Here is a 16,504-nt window from a genome sequence, read left to right on the forward strand (position 1 = left end):
ATCATAGATGTCTCTATTTCTCTCCCCTTCTCCCTTTCTCTTTGAAATCAATAAAAATACATATATATTTTTTAAAAAGGTAGAGTATCTCCCTATTTGACCTCAAATAGGATTCATGCGTCCACAAGGATTATTTTGGGGATTACAAATACATTTTAGCAAGTAGGCAAGTTTAGAAATATAGAATTTGACAGCAATGAGAATCAACTGTACCAAAATCTTCACTGTCTTTGAGACACTTTTATGCTCAGGGAAGTACTAATCAAATGTCTTATCAAATCAGTTAATTTTTCCTATATTTGCCATAATTCTGGTGATTTGCTTGAATATATTAGACTATAGCATAGTGTTATTGCTCATAATTTTGTATTTATTTAAGTTATTTACTTTATTTAAGTAATTTTAATTTGAATCTAGTATATTCTTTTTGAAGAAGAAGTTGAATGTTTTATTATTAAACTTTCTTATTTTCCTGCAAGGCTGCTACTTAAGTGTATAAAAAAATAGCACCAGCGAACTCAGTATATTGCTAAATTAAGACAGTGTTGTTCATCATCTGACATCGTAACAATAAAAACTTTTCTCTACTGCCTGTTATTTCCAATGGAAATATCATTAAGTATTTTGACCCAAATCCAGAGGCTGATGTAAGCAAGTTACAGTATTATATAAGGCTTAAGATAACAATGTTATCCTTAAAATATATAATTTTTATAACTAGATCTTACCACAGATAATTTCAGAAATTCTGAATATTATAACTGTAGCCTAGCCTAAAAACCATACGGTATTATGGAAAAGATGCACATTGTGTTTATCTGTCATCATTAGATGGTTAAAAGGTATTTTCGTCCAGTAGCATTGTTATAGTTTCTTTTTTCATTGATATTATTAAATCTTTTATCCACCACTAATTTAAGACAACTATGCTAGATAAGTTGTTTCAGACTACTTTATTTAGGTGGGTTCCATTTTCACTCCTCAATAGATTTTATGTATTTCTCATGCTTCTTCACTCATTAGTTCATCTAGTTCTGAAGGGTTACTCAGGGTCATCTTGATCAACCAACCGTCTTCATAACAAGATTTGTTAACAAGTCCTGGATTTTCTACAAGAGCTGTATTAATTTCCGTTACCTCTCCTGACAGAGGAGAATATAGTTCACTAGAAGCTTTCACACTTTCCAAAGCACCAAACTCATCTTGCTTGTTCAATTTTGTCCCAATTTCAGGCATACTACAGTAAACATCTCCCAATGCTTCCTGTGCAAAATTGCTGATTCCCACTGTTCCAATACCATTTTCTGTTGATATCCATTCATGTTTCTCTGTGAATTTACGCACCAACAGCAGATTGGGACTGGTGTGCAGCGTCCTGATGTCGCCTGCCCTCAGGCCCCAGGGCCGCAGCGGGCAGGGTGCAGGGGGCGCTCACTCGCGGTGCACAAGCTGCAGACCGAGGCCAGCAAGGTCCATGCGGCTCAGAGCTCCATGTTCGCTGGAGGAATTGCAGCACAGCTCCAAGGCCACCCTGGCAGGTCGAGCTTGACTCTTGTATCTTAAGGCCAATGGTTCTCAAATGAGGATATATATTAGACTTACTCATAGAATTGCATAGACATACAGATGTCTAGGCCTTTGTCCTTACTTACTGAATCTCTTTACTTCATGGTTTAGGAATATTCTTTGTATATAATGTCTCAGAATTATAATTATAAAAATTATAATCATCTTTTGAATAAATCAGGTATAGCATTCACTGGTTTAAAATAGGCTTAATCAGTTATGCCTAGATATAGTTTGTCTAAAATTATATTTGGAATAGCTGTATTATGATATTGTGCATGTCACAAAACAACCAAGACTTTTGGTGACTTATAGATTCATATTATAAATTATCATTAATCCTTTTACATTTAAAATATTTCAGTAAGAAATTAACAATAGCCATAAGTTTCTGTCATCTATAGTCTTTGTTTTACTCCAATGCTGTGTGACAGCTCTTTGATAAGATAGAGTTTTTGTTTTCGACAACAACAAAAAAAGAGCGTCAGAACACCATGGAAAAGAACTATACCAGGTACTTCACACTATTGACAATTCAAAGAAAAGACTCTTGGGTAAAGTCTGATGATGACATCACTTCAACAACTTTCAGACTGGGCTGAGTCAAGAATAAAACAGATTATAACCAAAAAACCTATTGGAACATGATAATTTGATATACTCTGCTTTTGTAAACCAAAATGAAACATCCTATATAATAAAGAGGTAATATGCAAATTGACTGTTAAGCCCTCACACAAGATGGCCACTCACATGTGATCATAAGATGGCCAACACAAGATGGCCAGCAGGGGAGGGCAGTTGTGGGTGATCAGACCAGCAGGGGAGGACAGTTAGGGGCGACCAAGCCAGCAGAGGAGGGAGGGCAGTTGGGGGTGACCAGGCCAGCAGGGGAGGGCAGTTAGTGGTGACTGGGCCGGTGGGGGAGAGCAGTTGAGGGTGACCGGGCCAGCAGGGGAGGGCAGTTGGGGGCAATCAGGCTGGCAGGGGAGCAGTTAGGCATTGATCACACTGGGGAGTGGTTTTGGTGGTGATCAGGCTGGCAGGCAGAAGTGATTAAGGGTTATCAGGCAGGCAGGCAGGCGAGCGGTTGGGAGCCAGCAGTCCAGGATTGTGAGAGGCAGTCAGATATCCCCCAAGGGGTCCCAGATTGGAGAGGGTGCAGGCTGAGCTGAGGGACACACACCACCATGCACGAATTTTGTGCACTAGGCCTCTAGTTTAAAAATATTATCTGATTTTCATTGGCCATTCAGAAATTCTTAAGTCTTCTGAATTTTTATGTTAATTTAGTTATTTAGTTATATAGTCATTTCTAACAAGATATGATTGGAAATATTGATTATGCAACCATGTCCTCACAGAGTGTTTATATTTGGGAATAATTTTTATTTAATCAGGTAGATGACAAGCCACTTTTAAGGACATTTAAAAAAATGATATCTACAAAGTCCTCACAGAGAAACTGCCCTGGCACCTGGCTATAGAACCCCATCCTTAAAAGTGGTAAGAAAGTTCACTTATTGACATGCCAAAGAACCTGAAGATATGTGGGTGACTTGGAGAGGAAAACCTTGAGTCTGCAGGCCGACACTCTATCCATCCAAACTGGTTAGGGTGACACATGTTCATTTTATGTGATATGACAATCATGATTTTATCTATCATGAAAATACCATAATTTCTGTGACATAAACTCTGGCATTTTTCAAAAGCCATTAATAAGACTTCAGAAGTTAAAGATAGAAAATATTTATCAAGCGGCTCATGCTTAATGGTCAGTGGGTACATAGTAGACAATGTACCGACACCTCAGGTGAAATTTGTTGTAAAGATGTTTTAGGTCTTGGTTTCCTACTTTCAAGATAGCAAATAGTAGAAATCTAAAATTAAAATGCATTCTGAGATTCCTCATGACAACTTCCAGAAAGAAGTAAATTTTTTTATTGTTTAATACTTTATGACTCTGGATTTTGCAAAATGATTTCAGAAAGAATACATAGTAAATTAAGATGTATAATGCATAAATGCAAATAATCAGGCCAAATCTAATGAACCACCCTTACTTTATAATCAAGAATAATCTTTCTATGAGTTTATTAAGATGACAAAGAAGGAAGAAATAATTGAAAAAAGAGACCACTGGATATCTTTTCAATGGAACACCATAGCTTCTGGAGATTAACTAATCCCATGGGAGTGTGCAATTTATTTTGTCTTTGACTAGGGTTCTTACAGCACTACATAGGTAGGTGTTAACTTCTAAAAAATGAATTTACAAATGGATGCAAAACACATTCAGAATGTTTTTATCTCACTATAACCCTATGGCACTTTGAGTTTTCTTTGCATCAATTTTGTTCCCTCATTAATTAAAATCTTTGACACATGTAAAATTGCATATATGCATTTTTATTTGACACAAGATATTTCATTGATTTTTTTACAGAGAGGAAGGGAGAGGGATAGAGAGTTAGAAACATCGATGAGAGAGAAACATCGATCAGCTGCCTCCTGCACACTCCCTACTGGGCATGTGCCGCAAGCAAGGTACATGCCCTTGACTGGAATTGAACCTGGGAACCTTGAGTCCACAGGCCAACACTCTATCCACCCAAACCGGTTAGGGTGACACATGTTCATTTTATGTGGTATGACAATCATGATTTTATCTATCATGAAAATACCATAATTTCTGTGACATAAACTCTGGCATTCTTCAAAAGCCATTAATAAGACTTCAGAAGTTAAATATAGAAAATATTTATCAAGAGGCTCATGCTTAATGGTCAGTGAGTACATAGTAGACAAAATGAAGGTACATTTCAAAATAAAAATGTTTATGATAACATAGACATTTCTACTTGGTGATAAGTCTGAACTATATAGTTCTGATTTAAGAGAATAAAAAGCAAAATATAAGTGTCTCAGAGATTATCAATGATTTTAGGAACAACATGTGCAATGGAATGGGAGCAATAAAGAGCCTGATACAGAGCTTGAGTCCATATAGTAGGAGGTCCTTTGAGACATAAGAACAATTGAATCCAGTGTCTCAACTCTCAAGGTTGCTTACTCTGTTTTATGGACACAGAGCTACCATATTTTTACATGGTACTCTTTTTGTCATTAATCATCAAAGGCCAACTATACTATGAACAGAAATTGCATATATTCATTTTTATTTAATTGTAAGTGACAAAAAATATATTTGAACCTCCAACATTTTTTCACCTGTATCAATTTATTCTAAATAATAGTGGCCCGTTGCATGAAATTCTTGCACTGGGAGAGGGGTGTCCTTCAGCCCAGCTTGCACCCTCTCCAATCTAGGACCCCATGGGGGATGTCCAAATGCTGGTTTGTGTCCGATCCCTGTGGGATTGGGCCTAAACCAGCAGTCAGACATCCCTCTCATGATCCAGGACTGCTGGCACCCAACTGCTCACCTGCTTGCCAGGCTGATCACCACCTAACCACACCCCTGATCAATGCCTAAATGCTCTCCTGCCAGCCAGATTGTCCCTAACTGCCCTCCCCTGCCGGCCTGGTCACCCCCAGCTGCCCTCCCCTGCCAGCCCGTTTGCCCCCAACTGCCCTTCCCTGCAGGCCCGGTCACCCAAAACTGACCTCCCCTGCCAGTCCAGTCACCCCCATCTGCCCTCCCCTGCCAGCCCGTTTGCCCCCAACTGCCCTCCCCTGCAGGCCAGGTTACCCCCACTTCCCTCCCCTGCCATCCTGGTTGTCTCCAACTGCCCTCCCCTGCAGGCCTGATCACCCCCAACTGCCCTCTCTTGCAGGCCTGGTCACCCCAACTGCCCTTCCCTGCAGGCCTGGTCACCCCCAACTGCCCTCCCTTGTGGCCTGGTCACCCCAACTGCCCTTCCCTGCAAGCCATCTTGTGGCAGCCATATTTGACCACATGGGGGCACCAACTTTGACCACATGGGGGAGGCCATCTTGTGTGATGGCATGAGGGTCAATTTGCATATCACCTCTTTATTATATAGGATATTTGCCATTCATGAATGCATTGGTATAAATAAATAAGGTATATGTGCCATTATTTTAAAACCACATTTTTCTGACCACTTTCTTTAAAATGAAAGTCTATATAAAACATAATCACTATCTTGTACTTCCATGGGGCAGAGGATGGGAGCTGGGAGGAAGTAAGTCTTGTTTCCACCAAGAGGAGATGACAAACTATTGCATAGAATGAAAGAGAAGGAAAAAAGTTAAGAGGATTCATCAGTGAGAAGTTTTTTTTTTGTTTTTTGTTTTTTCATTGCTATAGGAGAAAACTAGCTGAAATGGAGAAAAAAACACTTAAATATGTCAAAAAGGGAAAATGTGTATCTATGGAATCAAAATTCTAACTGAAGGAATACATTTTCTTTTAGAGGGGATGATCAAGAAATCTCAATTATTAAATGTTAAATTATATGGATTTAATTATTAAGTTTGAGAAACCATAAAGTCATAAAATATAGAGTAATATATACAAGGAGAGGCAAAAGTAGGTTTATGATTGCTCATGTGGAAAATAATACAATAATTAATAAATAATAATATAAGAATAAATTCTGTTTTTCATGTACTCACAACTAAAACCCTACTTTTGTCCCTCCCTGTATATTACTTACATTTCTTCAGGTCATTTGCTAAGTTTCTCAGGAGTAAAAGAATCATTGCTATCAAGATGTGCATTTTTTTTTCACCTTTTCCAGGACTTAAAAAAAAAAATTGCCTAAAAGTACTTCCCACACTGTTAGATGTGACAAATGAGTCATAGGAATTTTAAATTAGAACCCCTTGTCTTAAATTTAGCACAATTTACATATTAGTATAAATAAGAAAGTAGTCAGCTAGAATAAGAGGACACACAATTTTGATGGCTGGGAACCCATTGTAGAAAGATAGCAGAAAGTTTTCAACATGCCATAAGGAATTGTTTTCCAGAAATAAAGAAAGGGAGAAGTGTGGAGGCAGAAAACATAGACCATCTTGTTTATTCAGTAATACCAAAAAAATAACTCCCTATATAATTCCAACTGAAAAAAATAGAGAGTAATGATAGATCTGCAGTACAGATATTTATATGTAGTAGTATTTATCACATATAATTTTAGTAAAATTTCTGCTAATACTAAATAAACCACATCATAAAATATAAGATTAGCATTTAAAAGCTTGACATAGCCCATGACCATACAAGGAGCAGCCACCTAAAGAAGTGAATGCAACCACTCAAGAAGCGAATGCCTTGCGAGCAGCCACCACCCCTGACTGCTTGAGGAGCAGATGCCACTTGTGACTGCCTAAGGAGCAGCCTCTACCCGCGACTGTGCAACATGCAACCAAGCCCACCGCTGAAGCCACAGACCCCATGCGACTCAAAACCTACATACTTTGGTGAGAGCAAGAATAGTGAGACAGATGAACCCCCAAAGGAAAGGAAAGGAGGAATCACCAGAAAAGGAACTAAATGAAATGGAGGCATGCAATATGTCAGAAAAAGAACTCAGAGTAAGGATCATACAGTTCATAAACTGTATGGATGAGAAAATCAACAACCTACGTAAGAATCAGGAGGAAATAAAGAGTAATATAGATACAATAAAAATAATATGGAAGATTTTTAACAGTAGACTAGGAGAAACAAAGGACATAATTAGCAAATTAGAAGGCAGGGAAGCAGAACAAACCCAATATGAAATGCTATTGGGGAAAAAAAAAAAGAAAGGAGGAGAGCCTGAGAGAGCTTTGGGACAACATGAAACAAAGCAACATACAAATAATAGGGGTGCCAGAATGACAATAAGAGGAGCAAGGGTTAGAAAAACGATTTAAAGAAATAATGTCAGAAAACTTTCCTGACTTAGGGAAGAAAAAAGTCACACAAGCACAAAGAGTCCCAAACAATATGAACCCAAAAAGAGCCATACCAAAATATGTCATAATTACCATGACAAATGTTAACGACAAAGAGAGAAACTTAAAGGCTGCAAGAAAGAGATAGAAAGTTACCTACAAAGGATCTCCCATTGGATTATCAAATGATTTCTCAACAGAAACACATCAGGCCAGAAAGGAATGGAAGGAAGTATACAAAGTTATGCACAGCAAGGGACTGAATCCAAGAATACTCTATCCAGTGAGGCTATCATTCAAAATTGAAGGGGAAATCAGAAGCTTCACAGAGAAAAAAGAAAAAACAAATAGCTAAAAACAAACAAAAAACTAAGGGAGTTTATCACTACCAAGACAGCAATGCAAGAAATGCTCAAAAGACTGTTGTAAAAAGAATGAAAAAAAAAAAAAAAGGGAAGGAACACAGGCACAAAAAATAAAAATCAAGTGCCTATCAATAATAATGTTAAACATAAATGGTCTAAATGCTCCAATCAAAAGACATAGAGTGGCTAAATGGATAAGAAAATATGACCCATTTACATGCTGTCTACAAGAGACCCACCTCAGAATCAGACTCATACAGACTGAAAGTAAAGGGATGGAAAAATATCTTTCAGGCAAAAGGAAATGAAAAGAAAAAAGCTGGGGTAACAATACATATATCTGACAAAATATACCTTAGAGTAAAGGCCATAACAAGAGATAAGGAAGGCCACTTCAAAAAACTAAAGGGATCAATAAAACAAAAGATATAACTCTGGTAAACATATATGCACCCAATTCAGGAGCACCCAAATACATAACAAACTTCTGGAAGAAATCAAGGGAGAGGTTGACAGCAATAAGATTATAGTAGGGGACTTTAACACCCCACTGATATCACTGGATAAATCCTATAGACAAAAAATCAGCAAAAAAACAGCAATCCTAAATGACTCACTAGATCAGATGGACTTAATTGAAATTTAGAAAATTTCACTCCAAAGCTACAGAATATACATGCTTCTCAAGTGCACATGGGATATATTCAAAGACAGACCACATATTGGGTCACTGTACAAATTTAAGAAGATTGAAATCATATCAAGTATCTTCGCAGACCACAAAGCATAATATTAGAACTCAACTACAATAAAAACAATAAAAAAAAATTCAAACACTTGATGATGAATAGCTTGCTATTAAACAATGATTTGGTTACCAAGGAGATCAAAAAAGAAATTTAAAATATCCTGGAAAGGAATTACAATGAAAATACAATCCAAAACCTATGGAACACAGTAAAAGTAGTCCTTAGAGGGAAGTTCATAGCATTACAGGCCTACCTCAAAAAATAAGAAAAACTAGAAATAATTTATCTGACTCTACAACTTAAAGAATTAGAAAGAGAACAACAAGAAAAGCCCAGAGTGAGCAAAAGGAAGGAGATAATGAAGATCAGAACAGAAATAAATGAAATAGAGACAAAAAGTAAAATAAATAAAAAGGTCAATGAAACCAAGAGCTGGTTCTTTGAAAGGATAAGCAAGATTGATGAACCTCTAGCAAGATCACCAAGAAGCAAAGAGAGAGGACCCAAATAAACAAAATCAGAAATGAAAGAGGTGAAATAAAACAGACCTCACAGAACTACAAAATATTGTAAAAAAAAAATAATACTAGGAACAACTCTACTCCAACAAACTAAACAACCTAGAGGAAATGAACATATTCCTAGAAAAATAAAACCTTCCAAAACTCAATCATGAAGAATAAAAAATTCTCAATAGGCCAATAACTAAGGAGGAAATTGAAGGAGTCATCGAAAAGCTTCCAGCAAACAAAAGCCCTGGGCCAGAAGGCTTCACAGGTGAGTTTTACCAAACATTCAAAGAAGAACTATAACCTACCCTTCTCAGACTATTCCAAAAAACTCAAGAGGAAGGCACACTTCCAAGCTCTTTCTATGAAGCCAGCATTACACTAATCCCACAGCCAGATAAAGACACTACAAAGAAAGAGAATTACAGGCCAATATCCCTCATGAACATAGATGCCAAATCTTCAACAAAATTCTAGCAAATCAGATCCAGCATTACATTAGAAAGATCATACACCATGGCCAAATAGTATTTATTCTGAGGATGCAAGGCTGGTTCAGTACCGCAAATCAATAAACGTGACAAATCACATAAACAAATTGAGAGACAAAAATCACAAAATCATATCAATTGATGCAGAAAAGGCATTTGACAAAATCCACCACTTTTTCCTTATAAAAACTCTCAGCAAAGTGGGAATAGAGGGGTCATAGCTCAACATAATAAATGCCTTACATGACAAACATACAGCCAACATCATACTCAATGGGCAAAAAATAAAACCATTTCCCCTAAGAACAAGAACAAAACAGGGATGGCCACTTTCACCTCACCTGTTTGACATAGTACTGGAAGTGCTAGCCATAGTGATCTGACAAGAAGAAGAAATAAAAGACATCCAAATTGGAAAATAAGTAAAATTGTCATTATTTACAAATTACATGATATTGTACAAAGAAAACCCTGAAGACTTCATCAAAAAACTACTAGACTTAATAAATGAATTCAGCAATGTAGCAGGATACAAAATTAACTCCCAGAAATATGTGGCTTTTTAATACACCAATAAGGAACTCAAATAAAGAGAAACTAACAAAAAAAAAATCCCATTTACCATTGCACCAAAAAAATGAAGATATCTCGGAATAAATTTAACAAAAGAGGTAAAGGACCTGTACTCAGAAAATTACAAGACACCAAAAAAAGAGATAGAAGAAGACATAAAAAAATGGAAGAATATACCGTGTTCATGGATTGGTCTAATCAACATCATTAAAATGACCATACTTACCCAAAGCAATCTATAGATTCAATGCAATCTCTTTAAAATACCAAAGGCATACTTCAAATACCTAGAGCAAACTCTCAAAAAGACCCCAAATAGCTGCAGCAATCTTGAGAAAGAAGAACAAAGTTGGAGGGTTCACAATACCAGATATCAAGCTGTATTACAAAGCCACAATAGCTTGGGTTGACCTCTGGGTTCTTTGTACTGTTCCATTAGTCTACATGTCTGTTCTTGTGCCAGTATGAGCCAGTTTTGAGTACTGGCACAAGAACATACATGTAGACTAATGGAACAGTACAAAGAAACCAGAGGTCAACCCAAGCTATTGTGCTCAATTAATATTTGCCAAAGGAGGCAAGAGCATACAATGGAGTCAAGGCAGTATCTTCAATAAATGGTGTTGGGATAACTGGACAGATACATGCAAAAAAAAAAAAAAGAAAGAAACTAGACCACCAACTGACACCATAAACAAAAATAAAATAAAAATGGATAAAGAACTTAAATGTAAGATGTGAAACCATAAAAATCCTAGAAGAATCCATAGGCAACAAAATAGCAGACCTAGCAATATCTTTACTGATACAGCTCCTAGGGCAATGGTAACTAAGGAGAAAATAAACAAATGGGACTACATCAAAATAAAAAGCTTCTGCACAGCAAAAGAAACCATCAACAAAACAACAAGGAAGCCTACTTCATGGGAGAACATATTTGCCAATGCTATCTCCGATAAGGGTTTAATCTCCAAAATTTACAGGGAACTCATACAACATAACAAAAGGAAGATAATCCAATAAAAAATGGGCAAAGGATCTAAGTAAATACATTTAGGAAGAGGACATACCGAATGCAAAGAGACACATGAAAACATGCTCAAAGTCATTGATCACCTGAGAGATGCAAATCCAAACAACAATTAGGTACCACCTCACACCTGTCAGAATGGCTATCATCAAGAAATCAACAAATGACAAATGCTGGTGAGAATTCAGAGAAAAAGAAATCCTCTTGCACTGTTGTTGGGAATGCAGACTGGAGCAACCACTGAATGCAGACTGGTGCAACCACTGAAATTAAAAATGGAACTTCCATTTGACCTAGTAATCCCACTTCTAGGAATATAACCCAAGAAAACAGACACACCAATCAGAAAGGATATATGCACCTCTATGTTCATAGCAGCCCAATTTACAATAGCTAAGATTTGGAAATAGCCTGAGTGCCCATCAGCAGATGAGTGGATTAGAAAACTGGTACATCTACACAATGGAATACTATGCTGCTGTAAAACAGAAGGAATTCTTACCATTTGCAATAGCATGGATGGAACTGGAGAGCATTATGCTAAGTGAAATAAGCCAAGTCAGTGAAAGGTAAATATCACATTATTTCACTCATATGTGTAATATAATGGACAACATAAACTGATGAACAAAAACAGAACCAGAGTCATAGAAGCATCAGACTGTCCATCCTGTGAGGGAAGGTGAGGTGTTAGGGGATAAGAGATCAACCAAAGGACTTGTATGCATGTATATGAGCATAACCAATGTACACAGATGTGGGGGGTGGCATGTGCTGGGGGTTAGGGGTAGCTAGGAAGAGGTCAATAGAGGAAAAAGGAGACATGTTATACTTTAAACTATAAAGAACTTAAATTTTTTAAAAAAGGCAAAAGAACTAAAAAAATAAAATAAAAAAGCTGGACTTACTCTATATACCTCATAATTTAAATCTCCAAGTCATGGGCATCATAGTAGTATAGGCACTTTGCTATTCAATAGTGATAAAGTACAGAATACAACAAAGTCCTTTCCCCCAAAATTTCAGAATTTATTGAGCTGCAAGGATTTGGAATTTTATGGCTTTATTTTTTAACTAGTGTTCCGGTGCCCTGATTTATGCACATTGAAAAGTAATAAATTAGAAGAAATATTTTAATATTGCTATTCGCCCTTTCTGTATAATAGAAGTGTTAACCAAATTCGCAATAGACAATGACAGATGGAGACACACTCTTTCGATTGGTGCCAGGGAGAGCTTTATACGTATCACGCATGCATGATTCAACTTAGCCTTTTATAGATATAGAATAAACTTGACTAATTAGACCTGCTTTCTGATTTAGCTAAACTTTTTGCAGCCAAGTGAAGCACCCCAACTTCTCTTTCAGGTAACTGTCAACAACATAGCAGTAAATATCAACACGAAGCACATTATTACTGTAGGTCATGCAGGGAGAACAAAGGGTAAAATATTTAACTGCAGCAGTGTTTGACTATATTCTGTGCAGTGAGAAAACCTGAAGTCATTTTCAAGGCCCAACATTTCTTACTTCTTTTCAGTTGGGTCAAGTTTCTAAACTTTCTAAATCTCCATTTTCTGGCTAATGAAAAGAAAATAGGATTCCACCAAGTCTCCTACCTACTCCAGGACTTCTGTGAGGATCAAATGAGATGAGGCATGGGAAAATTCTTCACAGACATTTGGTTATAGTGTGAAATGTGTCCACCTAGCCATAAAGCAAGTTGTGTTCCTGGGCTGAAGAAACTGCAAGGAGGCTAGGCATCTCTAGGGAGAGGAAGCTGGGCATTGCTATGTGACGTCATTACTCAGTACCCACAGCCACCATTTCTGTCTGGGCTGGGCTGTGGGCCGCATTTTGCACCATGGGGACACTGCAGTGTTGGCTGCGATTTGATGGGGTGTTGCTCTGGGGTGGTGTCAGGGCCTGTGTCCCACTTGGGAAAAGCTGAGTGTTATTTTGTGGGCACCAGACCTGTGGTGCCATTTCTTTGTGCGCATCACAGCAGCTCCTGCCTTGAGCATCTGCCCCCTGGTGGTCAGTGTGTGTCATAGCAACCAGTTGGACACAGCATATTAGCCTTTTATATATATACTAGAGGCCCGGTGCACGAAATTCGTGCATGGAGGGGGTTGTCCCTCAGCCCAGCCTGTACCCTCTCCAATCTGGGACCACTCGAAGGATGTCCGACTGCCTGTTTAGGCCCGATCCCACTGGGGATCGGGCCTAAACGGGCAGTTGGACATCCCTCTCACAATCCAGGACTGCTGGCTCCCAACTGCTTGTCTGCCTGCCTTCCTGATTGCCCCTAACTGCTTCTGCCTGCCAGCCTGATCACCCCCTAACCACTCTGCTGCCAGCTTGTTTGACCCCAACTTCCCTCCTCTGCTGGCCTGGTCACCCCTAACTACCCTCTCCTGCAGGGTTGATCTCCTCCAACTGCCCTCCCTTGCAGGCCTGGTCCTTCTCAACTGCCCTCCCTTGCAGGCCGGGTGCCTCCCAACTGCCCTCTCCTGATGGCCATCTTGCGGTGGCCATCTTGTGTCCACATGGGGGCAGCATCTTTGACCACATGGGGGCAGCTATATTGTGTGTTGCAGTGATGGTCAATCTGCATATTACTCTTTTATTAGATAGGGTAGAGGCCTGGTACAGGGGTGGGGGCCAGCTGGTTTGCCCTGAATGGTGTCCCGGATCAGGTGGGGGTTCCATTGGGGCATGGGGCGGCCTGAGCGGGGGGCCTGTGGTGGTTTGCAGTCCAGCCACGCCCCCTGGCAACCCAAGCGGAGGCCCTGGTATCTGGAATTTATTTTCCTTCTACAATTGAAACTTTGTAGAGAGCAGAGCCAAGCCTGGGGCTCCCTCCAAGGTTGGTAGCCATTTGTGTTGGGGTTATAATTGAAACTTTGTTGCCTTAAGGGGGTGGGCCCAGCCAGGGTGTGTGGAAAGCTTTGCTTCCCCTGTTGCCGGTGGCAACCCTGGCCTGCTCTCTCAAGCTCCATTCTGCCGCCATTTGTTTGAATTTGTTTACCTTCTATAATTGAAACTTTGTAGCTTGAGTGGAGGCTTAGGCCTGGCAAGGGCAGGCGGAAAGCTTGGCTTCCTCTGTTACCTAGGAAACCTTGCTCTCTGTGGCTGTAGCCATCTTGGTTTGGGTTAATTTGCATACTTGCACTGATTGGATGGTGGGCGAGGCTCGTGGGTGTGGCTTGTGGTGTGTCGGAGGTATGGTCAATTTGCATATTTGTCTATTATTAGATAGGATAGATAGATTGAGAGATTTACAACCAGAAGTCTTGTTTTGCCAAGATCAGGACATTGAAATAAGACTACTTTTTACTCCAATAATTATTTCATTAAAACAAGGCAAAATTCAAAGAATAAATTATAGATATTCAAACTGAATCAATATAACTTTATGAAAATGCACTATAGTGGTTTTATTTTTCTTATTTTGCCACAGAAAAGTGGAAAATTCATCAAGAACTTTATCCACTTGCGAGTCACTAAGTTTGCATATAGGAACAGTGTGCAGTATCCTGTATTCTACTCTTTCAATAGGAAGAATATGTCACATCACTGAGCAGACCAGGGAAGTGAAAGATAGAGATCACACAGACACATGTAAGTCTGCATATCTTCTACAAGCAAGAGATAAGTTAGGATAATACCCAAATTAAAAAAAATATATATTGATTTTAGAGAGAGAGGAAGGTAGAGGCATAGAGAGATGGAAACATTGATGAGAGAGAAACATCTATTGGCTGCCTAATGTATGGCACCCACTGAGAATCCATCCTGCTACCTGGACAAGTGCTTTGTTTGAGAATCGATCCAGTGACCTTTTTGTTCATAGATCCACACTCAATCACTGAGCCACACCAGCTGGGCAAGATAATATATAATTTTAAAATGCAACATGCGTAGAGGGGAAAAAATGGCAGCTGAATAGGGCCAGACTGATAATACAACTAACTTGGAGAACATCCACTCAGAATTAATGGATTAGATACAGCTGAGAAGACAATTAGCAATAAGGAAGGGTAGAGTATATCTGGAGACTGGAAGGAATAGGGACATGGGCTTGATAGGGGCAGCCGGGCAATAGGCCAAGAAAGTAAGGAGGAAGCTGCATTGAAGCAAAGCTGTGTCCCTTGGCAACAGGTGTAACATCCAACTGCAAAAAGAAAAAGCCACAGGGCTGCTGGCTGCCAGGGAATCTGGACCCACGACCACAGCCACTAAAGGCTGCACTGTGAAAGGCTGCCTGAGCACCATGGTGCTGGGGGAGAGAAACCCACAGTTTCGTTGTTGTTTTGGTTTTGTTTTGTCCTTGCTTTATTCACTAAACCCAGAACACAGGAATTTTCCATTGCAAACACTCACCCAAGGCTTTGGTGCAGGGAGAGAGGCACAGACTTGAGGTGAATGAGGAGAAGCAAGGCAGGGAGATGTGGCCAGGAGTCCTGCATTGGGGCATTCTTAAGCTTCCAAACCTATGAGGCCATTTGTTCTTGGAAGACCTAGACCCTCCCAGTGGCCTCAAGACAGATAATACAGCCTGCTACACCCTGCATTTTGAGATTTACAGAGGAAAGAAAGGCAGAGGCCAAGCTTATGAGTCTGAATAGTCCCAAGAAGCCTTCAGTAACTGGATTGGAACAGGGGCCAGTCCACCTTGCTACTCTGGGAACTAGACTGATAAAAACTCCAAGTTGCCAGTCAACCCCATACAAGGATCTCTGACCAACCAAGGCCAGAGTAATATTTTGGGCAACTAGTGGAGGAGAAGTGCTGGGTAAGGAAAAAACACCCATCTGATTCTCTGAAAGTGAAACAGCACCAACCCTACCTAAAGCCCTGTCAGAAACAGAAACGTGAGTGATTAAAACCAACATCTGGCAGACAGGCAAAAAGGGAAGACTGGCCCTGCCTGCTTTCAGCCAATACCTGTGGAGACAGACACAAGAAGAAAACATGTGGAAAGCTTAGAGCTTCAGACAGGGTGCTAAAAAACAAAAGACAGAGCCTGACAGTAGCCAGAACCTAAGTATCTAACAAGAAGCCTGGAATTAGTAGACAGAATAGAAGAGTAGGGTCTTAAACAGGCTCCCATGGGGCATTAAAATTCGGCTGAAGTGAAAAATATTCACATTTTTATTTTTTTATTTTAAAATTTTTATTATTTTTTATTTTCTTATTTATTGTTTACTTTTTTGCACCCTTTTCTTCTTCACTGTTAGAGAGTGGAAAAATTTTAACTGCACTTCCCTATGACTGCCCTGACCATGAAACCCAGCTGCACCTTGCAGAACAGGATGCCAGTAGCTTAGCTGAACAGGATAT

The 16,504-nt window shown here is 39.2% G+C and overlaps 1 pseudogene; it reads right to left on the minus strand.

The window, feature by feature from the left end:
• Positions 1–974: 974 nt before the first annotated feature.
• LOC129148077 (glycine cleavage system H protein, mitochondrial-like) lies at positions 975–1,493 on the minus strand (annotated as a pseudogene).
• Between the last annotated feature and the right edge of the window lie 15,011 nt (positions 1,494–16,504).

The sequence above is a fragment of the Eptesicus fuscus genome, chromosome 3 (assembly GCF_027574615.1).
Source record: "Eptesicus fuscus isolate TK198812 chromosome 3, DD_ASM_mEF_20220401, whole genome shotgun sequence".
Classification (NCBI taxonomy): domain Eukaryota; kingdom Metazoa; phylum Chordata; class Mammalia; order Chiroptera; family Vespertilionidae; genus Eptesicus; species Eptesicus fuscus.